Source organism: Oxyura jamaicensis, chromosome 4 (assembly GCF_011077185.1).
Source record: "Oxyura jamaicensis isolate SHBP4307 breed ruddy duck chromosome 4, BPBGC_Ojam_1.0, whole genome shotgun sequence".
NCBI classification, from domain to species: domain Eukaryota; kingdom Metazoa; phylum Chordata; class Aves; order Anseriformes; family Anatidae; genus Oxyura; species Oxyura jamaicensis.
In genome coordinates this window covers 70,658,226-70,682,891 of record NC_048896.1, presented here as the reverse complement: position 1 = coordinate 70,682,891, position 24,666 = coordinate 70,658,226, and the positions used below count along the sequence as shown (strand labels likewise).

At 36.1% G+C, this 24,666-nt stretch overlaps 1 long non-coding RNA gene across 1 annotated transcript; it reads right to left on the bottom strand.

Annotated features, from left to right (window-relative positions):
* Positions 1-1,165: 1,165 nt before the first annotated feature.
* Positions 1,166-12,513, bottom strand: LOC118166998. The gene is made up of 2 exons (XR_004750864.1): positions 12,352-12,513; positions 1,166-2,303 (listed from the first exon to the last, which is right to left on the bottom strand). It is a non-coding gene; the product is annotated as an uncharacterized LOC118166998 (long non-coding RNA).
* Positions 12,514-24,666: the final 12,153 nt, after the last annotated feature.

The window sequence follows — 24,666 nt, the reverse complement described above, 5'->3', positions numbered from 1 at the left end:
CAAAAAAAAAAAAAAAAAAAAAAAAAAAAAAAACAGCAAGCAGAAACAAAAGTGTGAAGCATCAGAAGGGGAAGATTATCTGGGACTTCCAAGGGGAACAGGTGGGAAAGTAAGTTTGACTGCAAGTAACAAAATAAGTCTATGTATTTGTCTTTTTAGAATTACACTTTCATGCCAACCAATAAGTTACCAAGTGAACAATTCTGCTCTGAGAGGGGATCCTTTTATTTTTCTAATCTGGTGTGTATTTGGAGGTTCCTGATTGCAGCTGCTCTGAAATCTTTTCCAGTTAATTGTCTCTGGAACAGGCAACTAAGGTTGGATTTCTTCCTTAGCAGACTGTCCATCTGTTAGTGACTTCTAAGGCAGAAATATCTTGCAAGTTTTTGTCTTCAGGTGGAAACAAAATATGTGTTTGTTTCATATATAAATACTGTATGCCTTATTTGTAATACATTATTATTTATTACTTCATTGTGTCATGCTTTTACAACTTCATTTGAGGTGCTTTTGATCTGCTACTGTAAAGTCTATTCTCTCTGAAGCTCTCCATGAAATCTCTTGGTTCTGAGCTCATGTCTGGGTAACAACAGCAAACAACTAATTTTTGGCAGTCTTGGATGATGCCTTGTCTGAACCACTCAACCACCGCCTACATAGATGGCCTAGTAGTCACGCTGACTAAATAGAGCATCAAGCTGTGGGTGTTGTCAGCATGGCTCAGAATAACTGTTGATATCTGAGTTTAGTTCAGGGAGCTTATTGTGTTTTAATCTTAAATTATTCATACACTTGATTTGTAGCAAGACTCAGAAATGTCTGCAGCTTATAATGCAGAAACAACAATCTCATCACCACCCCACTCCCCACACAAAACTCGTGACTTTTTTCTCTCCTAGGTTTTTGAGGGTCTGTTTGTATGAAATCAGAACTAGCCCAACATAAGTTTATTTTATTTTTTATTTTATTTTATTTATTTATTTATTTATTTTATTTTTTAAGGGAAGCATTTCTTTCTTTTTTTTCTTTTTTCCTTTCTTTCTTTCTTCCTTCCTTTTCTTTTTCCCTCTCTCTTTTTAAGGCAAAGGTGTGAAGAAATGTTCTCAAAACCTTGTCACAAGCTAAATATCATTTTGAGAAAAAAATGCTACTGAAAATTCAAGAGTAAGAGGATAAATATTTATCAGCTGTTTACTATTTACATGTTTATACAAAGGGATGTCCTGCTTGATGAACTGAAAGCAACATGGCTAAGAGTGAAGGAAATACACAGATGATGTATATGTAGTAGTATTTTTCAGTAAAAAGGGATTGCCTGCTTTGTTGTTCAAAAAGTTCAGAAACATTTATGTTAGGAAGATTGTTCCTATTGCAGGGGATCCCAGTCTTCATGCCAAAACTGGCCTCTTGGATTGCTTCTAATCCATGGACTGGTGTTCTCCATGTTTTTGACCAAATCCTCTGACAGGCACGTAGCATGTAGGGTGGACATTGCTAGAGCACTGATCTATTCAAGACAACACAGAGGTAGCCACTGCCTACCTTCCTGATCTCAACCATATGCATGTGGAGCATTGCCAGTCTGTACATATGCAGTTAATCCAGTGCCAAGTGTCTAATATAGATATCATGACTGCTTCTCTCCAAAGACTGTGTAAGAAGCCAGAATCTGGCAGACTGGATAGCATCTGGTTCAAATCATGCAAGCTGCCTTCAACGTCATTGCTGTATTGGTTGTAATGCCCAATTTACCTATAATAGACCTCCCATTCAGAGAGTGTTGTATGCCTCTGTAAGCACTGGGAATGTTTTAGTCATAACAGAGTTCAATATAAATGCATTAATTCACTCAGCAGCAGCTTGCATCCCAAAGTTGTTGAATATGTTTAAGTTCTTGTAGCTGCTCACCCACCACCATTCAGCATTTGTAGTTAGCTCTTGATTTAGCTCTGAGTTATTTTGTATCTGCCTTACTTGCACCAGACACTGAAATAACTAGGAGAATAATTCAATGTGTCATGTATGCAGTGAAGTCTTTTTCTCATTTTCCTGCTTGCCACTTTTTCTGAACTGGTGTTTTTTCCAATCTTTGTGATATTATTTGCCTGTAGCTTCTAAAAATAATGGCTTGTTTTATCTTTCTTAAGTTATTTAGTGTATTTTTATGTTTCAAATTCATGATGTTTTACTTGGTGGCATGTTGTACACTAAACCTGATGAACATAACAAGTAAGGTGAAGCTTCATATGCATATATTCTTCACTTCAGCTGATCCAGAAACATCCTTAACAACAGCTCATTTCCTAGAACAAACAGAGAAAAAACGTAGTTGAAAAGGTGTTTTTTTTGTTTGTTTGTTTGTTTGTTTTGTTTTTCTTTAAGCATTAAATATCAGGATAAAATGTTTCTCAGAAGAAAACTTCCAACCCAAAGTTCATCTGACTATTCCTTTCCATCCTCTCTCCTAGGCTTTGTTCCTCTCTCAGCCCTAACACTGAAATTAACCATACGCATCAAGCAAGCATTAACCATGGACCACCGCCAAAGATGCGATGACCCTCAGAGGACAAATAGTTTGTACAAAACCTGTCCCTTTAACAGTGCTTTTCAAAGTACATGGATGCTTAAACTCTCAACTTTCCTTTTCTCAGCCTCAGCCCTCAGCCAAATCCTAGGCCTTCATCTGAGCTTTATCTCAAGATTTTGTCCTTACTCAGCTGAAAAAGGGAAAAAACTTTCTGTAGACCTCTCCTTCCTTTGGCAGCCCCAAACAACCCCAGTCATAATATAGATCTGGGCTTTGCCTCTTTTTCATCTTTATCTCTAATCCTCACCCTAACACTTAGGCCTTTGGCTGAGCCTTAGCCAAGAGCCCCACCTTTGGTGTAGGTGACAAAGTTGTCAGAGGAGAAAATGTTATACGGCCCTCCACTTCATTTAGTATTCCCTGCCCAACTGCAGCTCTAGGTCTTGTGTCTCTCTGAACCCTAATCCTAAAACAAGACCCTCTGCTGAGCCCTAAGCTAAGGTCCCAAACACTTGCCCAGATGACAAAATTCTTAGGGGAGAAATGTTTTTACAACTCACCCATCCTTTTGGCATCCTCTTCCCAGCCCTGCATCAGCTGCAGCTCTAACCTTTCTGTCTCCTAACCCTATGATTCATCATACCTTATCCCTAACTTTAAGCTTCAGTTGACTTTTTACCAAACACCCTCAACCATGGCCCAGCTGAAAAATTTCTCAGGAGAGATGTGGTCCAGCATTTACCGGGACTCCTCCATTATTTTTTTTATTATTATTATTATTATATATATATATATATAATTTATTTATTTTATTATTTTGTATGGTGGTAAGTCCAGCCATGCCTGCTCTAACAATCACCACTGGGACACTGGCCATCTACTAGAGAAGTTGTAGAAGGACTTCAGGTAGCAACATACAGCCCATTTGAAGCACTGAGAATACAAACAACTTTTAATTAATGTAATCAAAAAATTGGTAATTGGGGAAGGCTGAGAAGGGACAAGAGGGGCTGGAAGAGTTGCAAAAGGATGTTGTAGGAGATAAAAATTTACAGTCTAAACTGAAACAAGCAACAGCTGAGGAGATAATATCTTTCACTATAATCTCTGTAAACCCTTCTTGTACTAATTGGACTTGGACTATGGGGACATATCATATCAAATGCACCCACATTTTATAAAGCTCTAGATTAGGTTTTCTGTTACTTTATTCAAGTTTTGTTTCCATCCCAAGGATAACTGAAGCAGAAAGGAGAGAAAGGAGAACTTTTTTTTTTTTTACTACTGCAGTTCCTGAATGATCAGGGAGAGATTTCAGTTGCTGCCCTTTTCAGACAGATAAAAGATGTCTATTACATAAAAGATGTCTAACTTCAGAAATTAACAATAGCTATTAATATTCAAGGGCAAGATGATGCTGGTGTCCATTTTCTATTCTTCTAATATCTCTTACAAAAAATATGGAATCCTGCAGGGACTGTCAAAAGCTCTTAGACATATCTAGTCACATGTAAGACAGAGATAAAAGGATTCTGTTTCCTAAATGTGGGTAAAACTTCTTTAGAAATGGTTCAAGTGTATATTAACCATAGATTAATTGGGATCCATAATGGATGGGAGTATTCCATGTTATCTCACAGCTTGTATAATTTCATGCTGAAAATTGAGAGTCTGCATGGAGACTTTTAACTTTCCTTTATGAAATGAATCAGCTGTTTCTTGCTAATGACATATATTTCTAATCACCAGGCCTGATCCTCAGACTTGTATATTTCCTTCTGTTGCCAGAGTAGCTATGTACATAACCCCTAAAAAATATTTCGAAAATTTAGTTAAGGGGGTCAAGTAGCTATTTTAATAAATATATATTAAAATGTAATTAGCAGAACATATGGAAAAAGAAAAAGAAAACAGATGATCCTAATTCACAATTTCCATTAATTGCAATAACTGCCTACGGAACAAGTTTTGTCTCAAATATAAGTGCACTATTTTTAGGGAAACCTTTTAATTTATTTATTTTTTAATTTCTTTCCCAGAAAACGTTTTGATGAGTATACCCTCACTGACTTATGCAATCATTTTGCTAATTATGATGAGAAATACTCATCTTAACTATCTCAGAGATTTTTCTTAACCTATTTTTGTCTTAAGCAATGAAAAATCAAATTAATATTTTCTGTCATAACTGAATTAGCTTCTGTCATTTTTATATTTATTTACTGGAATTAATATAAGCATCGAGGAAGCATCTTTAAGCATCTGATGGAAACCTGTTTGAAAAAATGTTGACTCATCATTGAAAGTACAGGTGTAGCATAAATCTTCACATGAATGATTTTTATCATTAAAATACTTAAACTACCTAAAATTTCTTTTCTTTTTTTTTTTTTTTTTTTTTGTACTACATTTTTTATTGAATCTCTTACTCCTTTTTTTTTTTTTAAAAAAAAAAAGATTTTAACAGAAACCTCAACTATCAACAAGTATGATTAATATCAATGGATTATATATGTGATTCAGCTTGATGTGATTAGGCTTGAGGTTTTACAACCACGAAGATCATGTCTCCAGTCCCATGATGCTTTAGGTAAGTCATCTAAGTGCCCCTATTATTCTCATCTACAGTAATGGAACTCCCAAAACACAAGATTTAGAAACACTACCAAATTCCTTGAAATGTTCTAAAGGCTGTAAGGAAGCCAGCGTTGCTGTTATATAGTAATTACTGAATACTGGTGCCACTCAGTTTTGCTAGCCTTGCAATTCCATCACTGTAAGGATTGATAGCCTGAAGGTCCCCAGATATCTAAGAGAACAGCCTCAGAGATTCACTTTTGCTGGTAGCCATCCCAAACTTGTGCTGTTCATTTGCTATTTAGAGTTGTTCTTAGCATGGTTCTTCACATTCTGCAGTCTAACTTACACTGCCTCGACCTACTTCTCATAGGGAGTTGGGGTATGTGTTTAAGAGATGAGTTATGTGAACAACAAATAAGTGTATATTTTTGATAGACATAATATGGATGAATATACTGTATTAGTAATATTCTGCCTTAACGTTATTACAGTAGATCAGCCATGGTAGAATAATCCTTTCTCTACAAAGTAATGAAATCTCTAAATAAAAAAAAATCAACAGGGAAAAAAAAACAACAACAACAACAACAAAAAAGAGAATTGTGATTTCTAACATAAAGATGCACCATAACTGGTATCTTATTCCATTTCCTTCATTACAATATACTTTCATAAAAATTATTTTATTTTGGTTAAAAATGGAACAGTTATTAACACATTCTGGTTGCTGCCTAGAGATGCATTATATTCTGCTTTACTATGCCCAGAGGACTTCAGCATTTGTAAAATTAGTCCCAGGTGTAGAAGTCCTCTTGGACAATGGTTGCAAATTGATAGCCTAATAACAGATCAAGTATATGAACTTTTCCTATCCTTAAGGAAAGGTTGGCCCTGAAGATATACTAAGGAGAATCTGGGAATGTGAGGATTCACTAATACCTAAATCACAATTACTTTTGATGCAAAAAAAAAAAAGTGCCAACAATTAGGTTTCTGCTGGTTTCTGAGAGTGGGGAGTTTGTGTGTGTTCCAGTGCCTTTGGGATGCAAGAAACAGAGAACCACACATAATAAGTAGGTCTTAAGTATACGTAGATGTCCATTTGGTTTTATGTCCAAATGCCTTCCTTTACACCAGAAAACAAGTGTTACCAGCCATTGATACATGATTTCTTTTACCTCACCAGTAGTTTAGTTAAGGATGTTGCAGAATACCTATCTGTTGTGATTTAACCCAGCAGGCAGCTAAACACCACACAGCCGTTCACTCACCCTCCCCCCTCCCTCTCTGGGATGGGGGACAGAAATGGGAAAAGGAAGCCTGTGAGTTGAGATAAAGACAGTTTAACACAGGAAAACAACAACAACAACAACAATAATAATGATAATAGTACTACTAATAATGATGTGTAAGAAACAAGTGATGCACAATGCCATTGCTCACCACCCGCTGACTGATGCCCAGCCTATCCCTGAGCTGCTGCCCCCCCCCGACTATCCACCCCTATATATTGTTCAGCATGATGTCAGATGGTATGGAATACCCCTTTGGCCAGTTTGGGTCAGCTGTCCTGGGTCTGTCCCCTCCCAGCTCTTGCTGCACCCCCAGCCTGCCCACTGGCAGGACAGAGCGAGGAGCTGAAAAGTCCTTGGCTTAGTGTAAGCACTGCTCTGCAGCAATTAAAACATCAGCATGTTATCAGCACTCTTCTCATCCTAATTCAAAACATAGCACCCTACCAGCTACTAGAAGGAAAATTAACTCTGTCCTAACTGAAACCAGGACACTATCAAATACATCCCCATTAGCATGGCATTTTTAAAAAGAGGGTGACTTGACCTGTTTTGCCTTGAATCTCAGAGATACTAAGATGCTAGGACATAGATATATCGCTCATCAGCAAATGAGAGGGGAAGGGATTGTCACAAAGGATGCCGACTGTTAAAGACATCTTCCAGTATCTTCCATTAGTGAGAACTGAGCATGCTTGGGAACACACCTCAACCATAATGATTCCATGTATTTTTGAAGAGAGATTGTTTTTAACATGATATTCCCGTTTTTGCTTAGTCAGTGAACTGAAAATCAGTTGTATTACAGTCAGAACAGACTTTATTTTAATCAAGTGAAAAGATAAGAAGTCTGATTTCACCATAGAAATGCTGTTTCAATAAGTACTTTAAAGAACTTTTAGATGTATTTGAAATTAGATTAAAATCATCCTAATTGTAAGTGAAAATAACCTCCATCCTTGCATTATATTTTTTCTTTAATTCAATTTATAAATTCTGAAAAAGCACCCTCTTGAAAACTGGTATTGCTCCCTTCTGGGAATTCACAGCTATTTAAATTTTCTTTCTTTCTAGCTTCCCACTAGTATGCTAATAGTAAATCTAAACCATCTGTCATGTAAACAGAGAAGTGAGTAATATGAGAAACTCTGACAGCATAGTCTCTTATTTAACCAATTTGCATGAGTTATTATTCATATAAATAAAAGTGTCCTTGAGTTATCTACAAATTTTGTGGTCATTACATTTTTCCCTCCCTAATCTTCTACAAAAAGCTTTATACTAATTACAGTAAAGAGACAAAACTACAGTAGAACAGTGTGTGTTATGAATAGCAGAATGATACTTACCATTTCAATAACATGAGTAAATAGGTTAGTCGCATGAATGGTGGGGAAACTAATTTCTCAGGATATGGAATTTACATATGTCTAACCCATAACTTCTGTTTATATATCTGTCTTCTGCATGGATCACTGGCCAATTGATGTGCAGCCATCAAGTCATGGACCTTCTGGGGTCATACAAAATCTGTCCACATTTAAGAGGACAACCTCACTGTTCACAAAATCACAGAATCACAGAATGTCTGAAGTTGGCAGGGCCCTCTGGTTGCAATCTGGTACAACACTCCTGCTCAAGCAGGAACACCCAGAGCAGGTTGCCCAGGACCATGTCCAGACAGCTTTTGAAGAGAAAACTTTTTTCTGAGGAAGAGAATTCACAATGTTTCTGGGCAACTTGTGCCAGTGGTCAGTCACCTGAACAGTAAAGAAGTGCTGCCTGATGTTTAGATGGACTCTGTTGTATTACACTTTGTGCTCACTGCCTCTTGTCCTGGCACTGGGCACCACTGAAAAGGGTCTGGCTCCATCTTCTTTGTACCTTCCCAAGCCTCCTCTTCTCCAGGCTGAATGGTCCTGGCTCTCTCAACCTTTCCTAGCAGTAGAGGTTCTCCAGTCCCTTCAGCATCTTGGTGACCTTTCATTAGTCTCTCACCAGAATGTCCAAGTGTCTCTTGTACTGGGAGGCCCAGAACTGGACAGCATACTCTAGATGCAATCTCACCAGTGCTGAGCAGAGTGGAAGGATCACTGCTGTTGACCTGCTGGTGATACTTTGCCTAATGTAGCCAAGAATACCACTAGCCTTCTTAGCAAGGGCTCTGCTACTTATAGAAGAGTAAACTAAATATATGTATACTGCAGTAAGACTAAATTAATGGCAAACAAGATTTATTTTCAGCCTTGAAATTAATTTCAATAAAAACAAAAACATACTTTCTGAACAGATTTAGGTCATCTGGGTCTGTGTCATATTTCCTCTGTAGATATAAGAAGAAACCTTTGCAACATCATAACCTATGATCTCTAATAGTGACGTTAAGATGGGTCAGATTTTTCTATAATGAAGATTGATTTAAAAAGAGATTTGCCAGTGCAAATATAAAAGATGCAATACAGTGTATTTTTTTTTAATTTATTTTTTTTAATTTTTTATTTTTTAATTAACCAATAGTGTCTGGCTTTCTACAGAGATCTCCTGTTGTCGGTTTTTAAACTGACAGCTAAAATCACATCACATTTGTAAAATATGGACTATGCATTATATGGTGTTAGTCTTAGTCTCTTTTCAGTTGCCAGAGTGAAATAGAGTGGGCTAGAATACTTTGAATGGAAATGAGAATTAGGTAATCCTTGGGAGAGAGAGGAAAAAATAAAAAATAATAATAAAAAAAAAGCTGAACATATTTACAGTAATACTGGAGATGAGAAAACATCATTTTGCATGAGACTAATGGCTTCATTAAGTCTACTGTACTTGAAGTTAACTTATTTACATAATGCATAATGCTATTTCTTAAAATGAGAAAGAAGATAAGAATTAGGGAGTCCAGTGAATAGCTTTTCTATTCACAGTGTTTCTACTCACATTTTACTTCCACCCCTTGCATCATCAGTTATATACACTTCTGTCTCTCAGACATTCCTTCTTCTCATACCCCGTAATAGACTGGTAGTTAATATTCCTAGCCTTCTCAGCCCTGTAGTAGATTGGTAGTTAATATTCCTGGCCTTCTTTTGCTACTCAATAGCCCTGCAAATGGGTTCTCTACAGACTCATGTAAATTTAAACAAATGCTGCAAATTTCAGGTCTCCAAGAAAGTTTCTGATTATAACTGTTTGTTAATTGAACTTAACAGGAAAAGCATCTCAACTGTATTGCCCTACAAAGGAAATGCTGTAGGACAGAGTTTACATGTGCCAGGTAGTGACATGGGTACGTGTCACTACCGGTGAGAGAACCTCTTAATGAGGATGCTGTGTAGCAATGACCCAGTGCAGTCCTGTGATAACTGGGTGGGATATGGAGCAGCTGCAAGGGCAGCTACTCTCAAGGCAAAAAAACACAGTAAAATACAACATTTCTCTTATAGCCAAGGGCTTACTTATAAATCAGATAATCACTACTATTATACTGTATAATTTTCATTTTAAAAAAAAACTTGGAAATGCCCACTTCTATGGGTTTTTTTTTTTTTTTTTTTTTTTTTTTTTTTTCTGTTTTAACCATGATGGAGGAATGTGATTTGCAATCACATTTTTAATACTGTTTAGAACAAACATTATGAAGCAGTTTGATTTCTTGTTTTCTGAATGCATTTTCAACTTGTTTCTTTCTGACAAACACACAGTGATCAGAATACAAGATATTTTCAAATACCTGGAGGAGTGGATGAAGATGTTAGAAGTTTGATTCCCCTCCTGCACCAATTCTATATTATTCATCTCTTTTAACAGTGGGGTCAGTAAATATTTCTTCACTCTCTTTCTCCGCTTTTAGATAATCAACATTTCAGACCTTTTGCTAAAATTGCTTTGCATATATATGTATATATCTGTTAAACAGTAAAAAATAATTGTTGAAAATCACAGGATCCAAAGGATTTGGAATCTGTGAAAAAAAATTGTGAAAATGTTAAGTGACAGTATGGAGTTTGCTTGTGCTGTAATTTTCTGCTTCCTAATTTCCATTCTTAAATGTTTTCTAAATTTTCCATTAAACTTCCCAAATAACTTACAGTTTGTGTCTTCCTGCTGGTGAGAACAGAAATAACGCACTGCTCCACAGCTAAGTGCATTTACTTGCATATAAATCTATTTCTATTTAATCCATTCATAAAAACTCACACAGGCTTTCTGGCCCTCCTTGGCCAACTCATAAATGCTGATATCTATAAACATGTTTCTCAGAGCAAAATGCAAAGTGCTAATCTCAGTGTTAGAGCTGAAACTCTAGTAGGCACGTTCAGTAGTCTGCTGAATTGTGCTGCTATGTTTGATTTTTTTTTTTTCAATGCAGTACAAGAATGAGACATCTCGCAGGGTGTGTATCTGAGATTTAAATAAGATTCCAACACAGTCAGAATGCCTTGTCTAATATTGAATACTTCTAGCTGAAATCAATAGCTGCATAATTGTCTACCACCCATTAGTCTTTCTGACGAAGACAGACAGTACCCTGTCCCACCCCCGCAGCATGTATTCCCATTATTCCATTCATAAAATGTCCAAAGAACAAAAGAATTCATTAGAAAAAAAAAAAAAAAAAAAAAGAAAAGGAGAAAGTCATAGGAATATGCACAGCTGTGCCATGCTAGGAGGCTGAATTTCTAAGTATCTGCATAAAATGTTCAAAGAAGAAAATAATTCTGAAAAATGTGAGTAGCATAGAGCCTTTCTGTTATTTCTGGCAGTCATGGAGCAGCTGCTAGAGATTACCCCTAGATTACATTGTCATTGAAATTGTTACCAAATCATACACATTTTTCCTTAGTAACCCTGTAAACTCATGTACTATGTAGGTTAATGATTTCAATTAATTTCATATGTTATTCTTTAAAGTGCCATAGTGCACCTTTGATTGGTCTCTAGAGATCCATCTCTATGTTCAGTATCTTGTCAACCAGAACAGAATTTTCTACCCATGTCTGCACATTCATATCCACTGCCCAGTAAGTGTAAACGTTTATAACATTCCAGTGATATATTTTTAAGAATTTTGTCAGTCATACATTCTGCCCTGTTCTCTGGTCAGATCAGTTATTAAAGGCAATTCAGTGATTTCAGTCCAATTCTGCCTTGATAAATTTCAATACCCTGGGATGACTAGCACCCAGAGGTGCAGAGTGAGATGCTCCTCAAAAGCAACTTGTTTCAATTTTGCATCAAAATGACATAAAACTCAGGGAGATTGTTCTCAGTCAACAGGATTAGAAAACTGTAGCATTTTAAAATAAATCAAAATTTTGGAAGCCAAAACACAATTTGAAGTCCTTACCAGAAATCATACTTATTTTTATTTTTATTTTTATTTTTATTTTATTTTTTGTTATACAGGCACAATCATAACCTGGGCCAGTGGCTCTGGTATGTTTCTTAGTCTCTTCTTTATGAGTCTTCTATGTATTTATTATATACAAGCTGCAATGAATGTTCTGGGCCTGTTCTGTTGTACATTCCAAAGTTCAACAGGATAATGCTTAGGGGTTTTCCATTCTGCACAGAGGTAAGTAAGGCTCCCCTCTGTAACAGAAAGGGAGTGTTTGTCTTCCTTTGCCTTGTGGCCATTTAAGAATCTTTCAGCAGCACAGTCAGGGCAGTTACCCATTAAAAAGTTGTCAGATACAATAATTGAAACTGTTCTTTTAAACCCACTGAGAAGAGGTTTAGCTCTAATACAAGTATAGACTAAGACTCATGTCATCTGTCTCTGTCTATACAACATATGACACCAGAAAAAGAAGCTAATTGTAATCTTCCTACCCATTCGTTCAAAATAGTTTCTGGCTTGCTTAATTCTTTAGGGGTTATCTTGATGGCAGGTTGTATGAACCTTAAACTGTGGTTTCTTTTGTGTCATGCTGCTTCCCCACTGATCGAAACACTTACCTCACGTCTGTCTGCTGGCGCCATCAAATGCCTCTTGCAAATGAAACAATTGCCCAGGAGCGGTGAATTTTCAGACCTGTGAAGAAGCAGTAGGAGTTTGATGTGGCATCCAATGGGAATGCAATAGGAAAAGAAAATTAGTCCTTCAGAGAGAGCTTGGCAGTTCCTAGAATAGAACAAGAGCAACATTAGCTGCTACCCTGTCAGACATAGCAGCTTTGCAGAGAGCAGACTGTCTAGGAGAGTTTTTCTGTAGGCTCAGCAGGGAACCCCTAAACCAAATAAAAACTTTATGGAGACATCAAGAGGTGCTTATGCACACCAAGAATTGGTGCATTCCTTCTGCTTGCTAAATGTTAAGGACTGCATCAGCAAGTGTGAAGTAGTGTCCCTGATGCTTCCGAAATAACTGTGCAATCTCAGACACCACAAAATTTAAAAGTTAAAAACAGTGACTATGCTCTAACAGTATGACAAATATGGATGTGTTCTATATTGGTACCCTTTCTGGAGGCAAAACAAAGTCCTAAAACATTTGATTTCTTCTCCATCTTCTCCCAAGCAGGAGTCACTGTAATTTAATCTTGCTTGGGGCACTGACTTAGCTGTGTCCTTCCGTAGATGTTAGCTATCAATAAAAATACTTTCTCCAGAGCTACTACACTACTTTTCTGCCATGGCAATGTTTTTCTATGTCTTCTCAAGCTCTGTTGATTTCTAGTGATGTCTTTCTCTGGCAGGGTTTTATGGCAGGGTTCTGAGGAATGGGACTGGGGTTTCTGACAGATCTAAGTTTCATACCTAAAGAGTCTGGAGACTGTGCTGAGGGCATCAGGGCTGTGCGAAAATGGGTGAGCAGCATGCCTTCTGCCTTCACATGCTGGTGAAGAAACTGAAACTACAAGAAGCCTCAGTAATAACAAAAAAAAAAAAAAACAGAAATACAAGGAAACTGGACTGAGAAAGGCATTCACCGCACATCTCATGCTCAGTATTGCTCAGTGGTTAGGAAAAAGAACAGGACTGTTGAAAAAGGTCTAGGCTGCATACCAGCTATTCAATTCTGTCTCTGTATGCCATAGGTTATTAAATCCCTTTCTTTGAATAATGGTAATGAGTTGCTGACAAGCACATGAATAAGTGTAGGTACTATTACAGATATCTGCAGACATAGTAAAACTAGGTCTGGCAATCAGAAGAAAAACCTGCAGTGGAGATTTTATTTTTTTCTCTAATTTAGGTTACAGAAAGCAAGAGCATGTTACTAAAGCAGCTTGATACACATTATTTTCAGAATAGAGCATACATAACAGGGAATAGAGGAGTTAATGCAGTTGCGGATAAGGGACTTTACTGTCTATGTCTCAAGAAGGTCTGTCAGTGCATTTGAAGAAGACACAAGCAATTCTCCCTGTCTTTTTCTGTCAACAGGACCTGAAGAGACACATGAACCATAACCTCTGCACCACCCCACCCCAAATCTTTTTATCTACATTAATACAGGCAAATACTACATGTTGCTGTGGCTATCCAAGGCCCAGAAGATCACTGGTTTGGCCCTAAAACAGTGAGATAGTAGCTTGCAGAGGGAAACAAAAAACAAGGTTTAGTTTGAAACAAGCACTAAATTTGCCCTGCTGCTCCTGCTTCTAGCTTGGCGGGTCAGGGCTTTCCATTTCAATGTGTAGGGGTGTGTTGACATGTGACATGTTACACGCATTAAAAACACAAGTAAAATGCTTCCAATTAAATAGCAACTATGTAGGAAGTGGCTACATAAATAATGCAGTATAATTATTTTATAAACATAAAAATTGAATTTAAAAACTTCAGTTGCAGTCCTGTCTACATTATTGTATCCAGATACAAATAGAGCCATAATATTCAGGTACACTGCCAATGTTTACAAACACACACACAAACATACAAATAAAATAAAGTAAATAAAAAGAATTTTTGTTTGCTTGTTTTCATCTTGATGATGATGAATGTAAATGCATCTTCAAATATGAGTTCTGCAGTTCATGCTAAAAATCAAGAGATCTGAAGTTTGGGCAAAGTCATGTATTGTACAATAACATACAAAGAATAAGCCAGAACAGCAAAATGCAATGAACTAGTGAAATAATATTAATAAAATAAAAAGGCTTAGGATCAACCACCAAGAAGTTTGCAGGTGATACAGAGCTAGGTGGGACTGCTTGAGGGTACAAGGGCTTTGCAGAGGGATCCAACTGCATGACATTCAGCAAGGCTAAACGTTGTGTGTTGCAACTGGATCACACAAACCCCATGCAACATTATAGGCTTGAGCAAGAGTGGCTGGAATGTTGCCTGGCAGAAAAGGACCCGCAGGTGTGGGTTGACAGCCAGCTGAGCATGAACCAGCAGTGTGCCCAGGTGGACAAGAAGGCCAATAGCATCCTGGATTATACCAGAAATAATGTGGCCAGCAGGACTAGGGAAGAGATTGTCCCCTTGGACATGGCACTGGTAAGACTGCATCTTGAATATGTTGTTCAGTTTTGGGACCTACAAGAAGGATATTGAGTTGCTGGAGTATGTTTAGGGAAGAGCAATGAAGCTGGTGAATGGACTGGAAAATAAGTGTTATGGATGAGGGAACTGGGGTTTTTTAGTCTGGAGAAGAGGAGGCTGAGGGGAGACCTCATTGTTCTCTATAACAACCTGAAAGGAGATGGCAGCAAGGTGGGTGTCAGTTTCTTTTCTCAGGTGACAAGTGACAGATGTGAGGCAATGGTCTCAAGTTGTGCAAGAAGAGGTTTAGACTGGATATCAGGAAGAATTTCTTCATGGAAAGGGTGGTCAAGCATTGGAACAGGCTGCCCAGGGCAGTAGTGGAATCTCTTACCCTGGAGGTATTTAAGAGACATGGATTTGGTACTTAAAGAACATGGCTTAGTGATGCTTCTCAGTAGGTTAGGTTGATAGTTGGGGCTTGGTGATCTCAAATGTATTTTCTAACAGAGGTGAGTCTGTGATTCTATGAACATCATTAAAAATTAATGCAGAAGAATATAGGAATGGCAGAGTAATATGTCTTGGTTTATTATGCTGTCAGAGAGAAATCAATCTGACAGAGTGCAGCTAAAATATTCCCTAAAGTATCAAAACAATATATGGTCAAAAGGGCATTAGGGAAAGTAGGGGGGTGAGGATGGGGACACATAAATAGGCCTTCACAATGACAGAACAGCTCTCTACTGTGTCATTTTTTGTAGTGGATGGATCAGAAACTCTCCTTCCCTGAAGGAGAATGAATCTGTCACAGCATGTGAAACTCCTTTTCTAGCAGGAACAAAACAGATAGCTTTCTTCATGGCTAAGCCCTTTCTTAGAAGTAGATAAAAAGAAACATTTTTTTTTGCTAAGAATAGTTTTGTCTAAAAAATTTCATCCTAATTCTAAACACTAAAAATAATATCTGTATGTCTTCTCTAATTTAATGTATGCTATATTTTCAAATAAGATTATTTTTTGTCTTGGACATTATAGGATTCATACAAATCTCCAACACAAATATAAGGATTTATTCTTCTCTTTTGTATAATCTGAATTTATGTTTTTGTATGTATTTTGTTGAAGCTATGGTTTTCTAAAATAGAACTTATTTATGCATGACTCTTCTATTAGGGAAGTAACTCAGTGATGCATTGGAGTGCAAGCTGTCCACAAGATATGCTTTATTAATAATTACTGCAAGTGACAGAAAATTTTAAATGATGTGCAAATTTCAACATTCTTCACTCAGAGGATATTTCAGATTTTCAAGAATAAAACTTGACATGTATCTAGAGGACACTTTATAAGGTTCCTGTGTGAAAGTATTGTTCATATGTCTAAAGATACAAGTCATGTTTGCAGCCAGCAAATTTTTTATGATTTTTTGTTTCTGGCTATTTGGTGGAGGGAACCCATCTTTTCCCGTGGGTCTTGTAATAGATGTCAAATTAAACTTAGAAATGTACACTAAGTAAAAGAAAAAAAAAAAAAGTGCTAGCAAAGCATAGAAATATACAGTAATAATAGCTTTGGCACATTACCACATGAAATGCTTTTACATGTTGCATAATGACAAATATATATATATATATATTTCGGGGGAGGGGAGAGGGAGGGAATATTCATTAAATATTCTAACTTATCTTCCTATAAAACGCTTGAGAGTGCAGTATCTCTCTTAATGTATGCATATGTTTATGTAAGGTTTATATAGCTATATTACTCCATGAAATCAGATACTTTGTCTTCAGACATTTTGATTTAATTACTCATCTTTTAGCAGAACTCAGAAAAAAAAAAAAAAAAAAAAAAAAACAAGCAAACAAACACAGACTTAACACTGAAGTCAAGGAGATAGGGAATACTTGTGAGTATCATAAAATTCAGTCAAGCCCAAACTCCAATGGATTATGAATTCAGTAATCTCTGTAATTATAATTAAATATAATTGTTAAAGAAAACGTGTACAAGGTTCTTTTAACTTTGGTTTTGATGGCTTTTTAGAACATTCTTTTGATATATTGTTAGCTCTAATTGTATTTTTGAGGAAAAAAGTGATAATCAGATAATAGAAAAAGGCTTACGCTTCAACTGTTGAGACTAATGAAACAACTGTTTAGTTACTGTATAAGATGGCACAACACATGAAAAATTGGGTTGAAAATTAGAAGTACATCTGAAAGATAATCAGAAGTGTTTTATTTGCTCAATAATTATTTCAAAGAAGTTATAGAAATAGAAGCAATTAATTTTATATGTTTGGCCCTTGGATGGTCTTTGTGCTGTTTCCAGCTTTTTTCAAAATTATGATATATGATGTTCACATTTACTTTTAGTTTTCCATAATCAATTTCTAGTGTTTTGTGCACTGGCAAAACAGCATGAGTCTGGCCAGTTTGGCTTCACTCTGTAATCTCAGCTCAGACCAGATGGTGAGCCTCAGCTGCTGTGTGAAACAGGTAAAAAACAAAATAAAACATAACAAAACACAACTTATGAGCACATAAAACATTGTTGGCAGTTTTATCAAAAATACATTCCAGACAACTGCAGTTTTTTTTTTTTTTAATTATTTAAATATTTATGAAACTGCATATCCTTTGGGGGTAGATGCATTTGCTTTATGAATGATCAATGCTTTTATCCTTTCATTCTTCTGTGGATTTGTCTTCTCTTTCTAATATAATCTGTGCAACATTAAATGGACAGGTGTACTTTACTAAATACATCTTCCTGTAAATTGGAGGGTTAAAAGAGAAGTTGCAGGGAGGACTAGGCTTTAATTTTGTAAATAAATTAACAGATAAAATGTCCACGTGTATTATACTTTGTTACTATATGGTGCGCACAGACATACAGGACTGGGAGCAATACATGGCATAAAATGATAAAGAGCTGCCCAGAGCAACAGATACAGATTTAAGAGGTTTCTAGATGGAACAGTGGTGTTAGGTGAATTACATTTTTTTCCTTTGGTGTTTGTCTGTGTTATTTGAAGGAAAGGAGATTTTTATTTTATTTTATTATTTTATTTTCAGTTGGTGTTATTGACAGTTAGTTGCTATTTTTTTATGAAGTGAAAGGAAATTTTTTTCCTTGGTGAAGTGGAAAGGAAATTTAATTCTTAATTACTCTGATACTTGCTGACTGGAGGAAGGAGGTATGACTAATTATAAAAGAGTATGATACATGCAGTGGGTGCATGGAGCTGAAATTGGATGTTTTCAACCCTCCTATGTCCAGCTGTGGACATTGCCTCTACACCTATGTTATTTGCCCTCCTGTGCATACTTGCTTTTGTTCCCTTTACCCTTCCTTCATCTCCTTCCACAAAACTCCAAAACCTAGAAGGCAAATAAAAACTCCCAAAATTGAGTGTAACATAGGCAAATAAAAACTCCCAAAATGGAGTGTAACATACAACTTTTGTAATCTGTAAATACACCTTGACTTACAAAAGCTTTTAGCTAGTTCATTTAATGCGATCCTCTAGTGAGAATTTGCATCCTGTTTGGAAGCTCAGCATGAGAAAAGTGTGAATATGCATTTGCAGTTCCAAAGCAGAAGTTTTCTCCAGAAGCTGTAGTGAAAACAAATGAAGAAAAAACAAGCAGAAAGCTCAGGGTTAACACTGCTGCTAACAGGAGATGGAAGCTGTTAGTTTCGATATTCTCTTTAACAGAGAAGGTGAAATCTCTTTAGCAAAACTATTACAAAATAAATCACTGAAGTTAGGAAATAGCATGATTCTGTTTTTCTGTCCAACCTCTGTCAGATTCTTTGCTGGCAGCCTTCAAAGGTAACTGGAAAAAGTAAGAATGCTGTTGGTGGAAACAATTTTTCATTAAATTTGTAACTGTAGTGGAGTAAATGCATCTGCTTTTTGGGGGGACTGAAATGACACTGTGCAGTTCAAAAGTCAAAAATGTTGAGTCAGGTCAAAAAAATAAAATAAAAATCTTGGTCTTCATTCATGAAGAGGCTGCTAACCAGTAACAGCTGAATCAATCTTTCATTTGTGGGTATTGATAAATTAGTAGGTGGTGTTATATTCCTTGCTGAATGTAAATTCTAAATAATACTAACAAACACATCAAATAATTCTTACTAAAAATGTGAGAATGTCAGTAGATATTTGGATAGGTCCTTCATTAGCTTCCTAATGGTTTTCATTTCAACAACTGTAATGGTAATTTAACAAAATGATACTTAAAACAACTTGAGTAATAAAACAAACAAACAAACAAACAAACAAACAGAAAACAAATTACCATTCTACAACTGGCAGGGTGTGTGACTCTGTTAATCAGATAGTGTCAAACTGGCTAAAGCTCATAAAGGTGGTTGTGCTTTGACCAATGTGTATGCAAAAGCTAGAAGTGTATCCGTCTGTCTAGGCAACCACATGCCATAAGAACCATCAACCTTACAAATCACAACTCTTGCACAGAACTATCCACTGTTTACATAACTGTGACTTCTACATACCATAATATAAATTTAGCCATGACTATACATGCTGGTTGTTATTGAAGCTATTCTCAATGGCTGTTTGTAAGTGGGGTAAAATTACCTTGCTCTGCTGTAATCATTGCTGCAGTTGTGTAGAGCTTTTTTGACAGCGCTGGGGAAAAAAAAAAAAAAAAAAAAATCAGCTACTGCCATTTAATGTGAGTGTAACGAAACAGAGAGAACAGACCAAATCTAGAATGAACTAACATACTCCCAGAAAATCTACTTCTGGTACAGAGAGATCTGAAAGCCAATGTAGCATTTAGGAACTAAATAAAATATTTATAGTATCTTGTTCTTTATTTATCAGTGCCATCAACAACAAAACACTACTTCATTTTACAGAGGCTCCATTTATATAGTACTGCATAAAAGAAGAGAGTGAAAGTAAATGGACAGAGAAATAACCTTACTTTTTAAAATGTAATTCAAATTAAAAAGCAGACTATTACAGCCTTGAAAATAATAAAACAAAACAAAACAAAATGAAGCCCGACCCAAAACCAAATACGAACACAATTCTTAAACTCCAAATATCTTTAAATGCTATATGTATAAATATGCATATGCGAAGTCTGTCATGCTCTCAGCTGTTAGGCTTAATTCTGTGTCTGGTGCTCTTCATTTGATCCCTTCTGATTGCTTGTGTCAAACTGCTGACTTCAGTTATGATAAAATTATTTTTGTACAAATGCTTTATTTAAAACAAGAAAATACTTAGCGTTCCTATCAGATCACAGTGGCATCCTGCTGCTCCATCTGCAATTGCACATATTTAATCCCTGTGGCTGCAATAATTAACTCATCTAAAAGCATGAAGAGAAGCAAAAATTGTCTTTTTTCTTTTTTTCCCCATTGTGACAGACTCAGGCAATACTATGTGTTCAGAGATTTGTGCATGTGAGTGATTTTATACATTTTAAACATTTCCATTTCAGTTGATTCATTTGAGCCAACTACATACAAAATTATGGAAAATGAGAAGGATTTTTTTTTATTATTATTTTATTTATTTATTTATTTATTTAGCGTACTACTTATTTCTTTGGCATTTTGGCTTGTCAAAGTCCTTGTCCAACCAAGTGGTCCCAGCACTTCGCTCTGTCTCAGTGATCTGTTCATTTGCCCATAGGTTTTTGCTGGCTAACTGTAAACCAAATGGTGAGATTCACAATGAGTTGAAAAAGTGAAATCCACGTGCTCAGTCCCTTCATCACTCTTATGGTGCTTGCTTTAACTATGAAAGAAGGCACCAAGAAGAAATAATGTTCTGAAAGTGACATCATAAAGCTGAAATGTAGATATGACATAAGGCTCACATCAGTACTGGGTGGTCAAAGCAGAGCAGAAAAGGAACCTCAAGCTCATGGCATGTATTTGCGTGGTGCGATTCTCCCAGGATTCACTCATAAGTGTGGTGTTAGAAGGTGATGAAAAACATGCTGTAGTAAATAGCTTTCTCTTTCATTAGAGGGTACACTAGATCAGCTATCAAACATTCATCCTATGGTGGATATAAATATATTTATAGGACCAAGGGGTCCGATAAATATATTCCATGCTTGAACACTGTAATATAGCACTCCTGAAGTCAAGGAGAGAAATACATATGTATATATATTTGTGGATATATTTAAAACCCACCTGGATGCCATCCTGTGCAATGTGCTCTAAGTGATCCTGCTCAACAGGGGGGTTGGACTGGATGATATTCAATGGTTGCTTCCAACCTTGTCCATTCTGTGATTTATTCAGTGATTCTCATATTTCAAAGCCATTTGCAATATTTTAAATGTTTGTGTATATCTTTTTTTTTTTTTTCTTTTTTTTTTTTTCTTGCTCAACAACATCCATCTCAGTGGAATATTATTGAACATTAGAAGTACAAGTACATTAGTGGATAAGAACATTTTCTGGGGGACTCCTCCCATAACAAAGAATTGAACAAAAAACAAACAAACAAACAAAAAAAGCCATTTTGTAAAATAGCTTATTTGAAAAAGACCTGAAATCTTGACAGAGGTAAAACTTTACTCAGTTCCCTGAGCTGCCTTTGCACAGTCAGTGTCTTTTAAATACTGTTATATAAGTGAGCTCTCATACTATTTTAGTAGTTGAGGCTTTTGAAGCAAGCTTTTTTGACAGTGCAAGAAACATTAAAAAACACAGCTCTTAGGGAGTTTTTGCCAGTGGGATATGTGTGTTCAGTGGTCCTTTTTTAATTTATGACCCACTGTCTTTCACCAATGTTATTAGTCCCAGAGAGGAAACCTAAGTTATGCATATTCTACAGTGAATAACAAGGATTTTCTTATTTTGTAAATTATATGCTCATCCAGCCTTTTCTGAGGTAGGAGAAAAGCTGCTGAAGAGAACTGAAAGGGACTTTTTCTACATCTGTGAAGGAGAGAAAGAAAAAGTCTCAAAATAAAATGAGAGGAAGGCAAAGGCTTGCATTATCCTTTTTGTTTGTTTGTTTGTTTTATTTTAAGGGCTGGAAATAGCTTGTTCTTCTCCTTCTAGCATAAGAAGAGATGTGAGGAAGGGGTCTGCCTTTTGAGAACAATAGTGATACAGTTTAAACTTAGCAACTCTCTAGGTAATACTGCAAATTCTGCTTTGACAATTATTGATGAAGGGAAGTGTCCCAAAGCAAGGTATATTAATATTTTAGTAGGAGGTATAATTTCCTCTAAGTCAGTATTGCTAGAGGGCATTTCGATAACAGTGTTTCAAAATGTAAAGATAGCATCCTGGTCCCTTGTAGCTGTTGAGCTACAATCCAGCGGTACTTCTACAAAGATGTATAAAAATGGGTGAATATACTTTTTTTCTTCATTCTTCCTTAATGTAAAATGAACTGAATATCTGTTCCTGAAGTCCTTTAAACTCTTTCAAACAGTTTTGAATATAATCTGTGAACAGACGTTGCATAACTACACTTTATTAATGGTAATATTGGGTTTATATCATTATGCTAATGGGCAGCAATTCATATGAATTGGGAATTTTATTAAGATTTAAGTAAACAAAGGTCTAGAGTGCAAAGAAAATGCCATGGGGGGAAAAAGAGTCTGCACAAATGGATATTATATATGTCCTACAAGTCTTCTTTCTCAAAACCTTTCAGCAGATATCTCCTTCTGTAACTCCTGCACTCTGAACTTCTTTATCTGATGAGCAGTTCTGCTGCTGAGCACTTTGTCAGTCTGGGCTGGGATAATAAGCATTACCTTTACATTTATCCTCTCTTGTGAAAATTGATTTGAATTTTCTCTGTATGTCGGGGGGAAAAAGTCACAGCTTGGATTTGCCATTGCAAAAGCAACCTGTGTTTTTTTTATTTTTATTTTTATTTTTTTTTATTCCTGTGTACAAACCAGCAACTGACTATACTGTAACCATGGAGACCTGCAGTAGATTCAGGAGGTGGTTTTAACTCTTGCTTCAGACCAGAAGATGCTAGAAGCCCTGCATCATGGAGGTGACAGAGTCAGCCTCAGGGGAGGGTCACTGGAGATGCAGTACAGTGGAGACCTCCAGAATCACTAGGGTTTACGGGCTTCTCAGAGAAGACTTACACTAGACCAACCTCACAGTATTTCAGGCAAAAAAAAGGAAATCCTATAGAGTTTGAAAGATAAAAAATCTCTTATGTTGTTATTTGATTTTCAAAAATACTTAGAATCATACCTATGATCTGAAAATCTAAGATATTTTAGCTTCCCTTGCAAGATACCAACTCTCCATAACCTTTCCAGTGAATAGAAAACTTATAGTAAGACTACAGAATTATATCTCAAAGTTATGCTGCCATGAAAAAAAAAATCCTTATTAATAGCATGTGTCATGGCTAGCATTCGTTGTGTGGTGTAAACTACTGAATTCAATGTTGTTACATTATGGGTACCTTTGATCTTATGCAAATATTTTTTTACACTATTGCACTATAGGTTTTCCTTATTCCACAATGTTCTCCTACCTTGGATTTTTTTTATATATATTTTTTTTAATTGAGAAACTTTACTCAGATCAAATTATAAACAAACAAATAGCAACTTTTAGTAATGGTTCCATTAAGATCTTTAAACTGTGCTATGTTGTGATGGAAATAGCTTCGAGATATTCCTTGCTGGGTATGATGAGAGATAGGGATCAAAGAGCTTTAAACATTAATTTAGCAAGAGAAGCTATGCAAAAACAAGGCTGCAAGAAGTGAGGGGAGCTAGCTGAGTACTGAAAAAAGAATAAGCATTTTGGTAAAGGAAATAGAGGGAAGAGAACATGATAGGATCTTTCCTTTGCCAAAACTGACAAACAGTATTTATCAATCATATTTTTCTATCCAGACAGCAGAGCTTTCAGCATTTGGCTTGGATTACTCAGTATCATGAGGTCTGATACTCTGGTAAGTGATATATGGCTGTGCGCTTCAAAATAAAGAAGATATATTGATAGTTGTGGCTAATATTTCTTCTGGATTTAAGATGGTTGTATTATCGAACAGGGCAAATGATTCTTAAGACCATCATTTCCTAATTGAGTACAGAACAACTGATGTCAGGAAGAACAACTGATGTCAGGAAGAAAAAAGTAGTTGGAGCCAGATCTAGTGTTTCAGTCTCTGAACTCTAAAAGGCCTACACAGAGGGTGTCTGGTATCTTTTTTATACTTTCCCTTTCATTTTAGATCATTTTCAAGCACCATCCAATCAAACATTTACTATTGTAAATATTGTTGTCTATGCACAGTAAATTTGGTCTTCTTCTTAGTGTGGATGGCCAAAAGCATTTGCAGGGGGAATTCTGCAGCCACTATTCTTCCCTGGCTCTGCAGTTTGTAATACATTGTGCATGGAGAAGAAGGAGTGTTCCTATCTTTGTTTTAACCATAGGGAGTGATTTTGTGCATTAAAGACTTTCTTTTGTAATGGGCTGTGAGCTTTTTTCAGAGCAACCAGTTAATAGGAGGCTGAAGGGAGACTGTTATAGCCCTCACTGAAATAGTAGTTTCTCTCTTCTTACCACTGGCCCACCTCTTGTCTGCTTTTCTTTTCTTTTCTTTTCTTTTCTTTTCTTTTCTTTTCTTTTCTTTTCTTTTCTTTTCTTTTCTTTTCTTTTCTTTTCTTTTCTTTTCTTTTCTTTTCTTTTCTTTTCTTTTCTTTTCTTTTCTTTTCTTTTCTTTTCTTTTCTTTTCTTTTCTTTTCTTTTCTTTTCTTTTCTTTTCTTTTCTTTTCTTTTCTTTTCTTTTCTTTTCTTTTCTTTTCTTTTCTTTTCTTT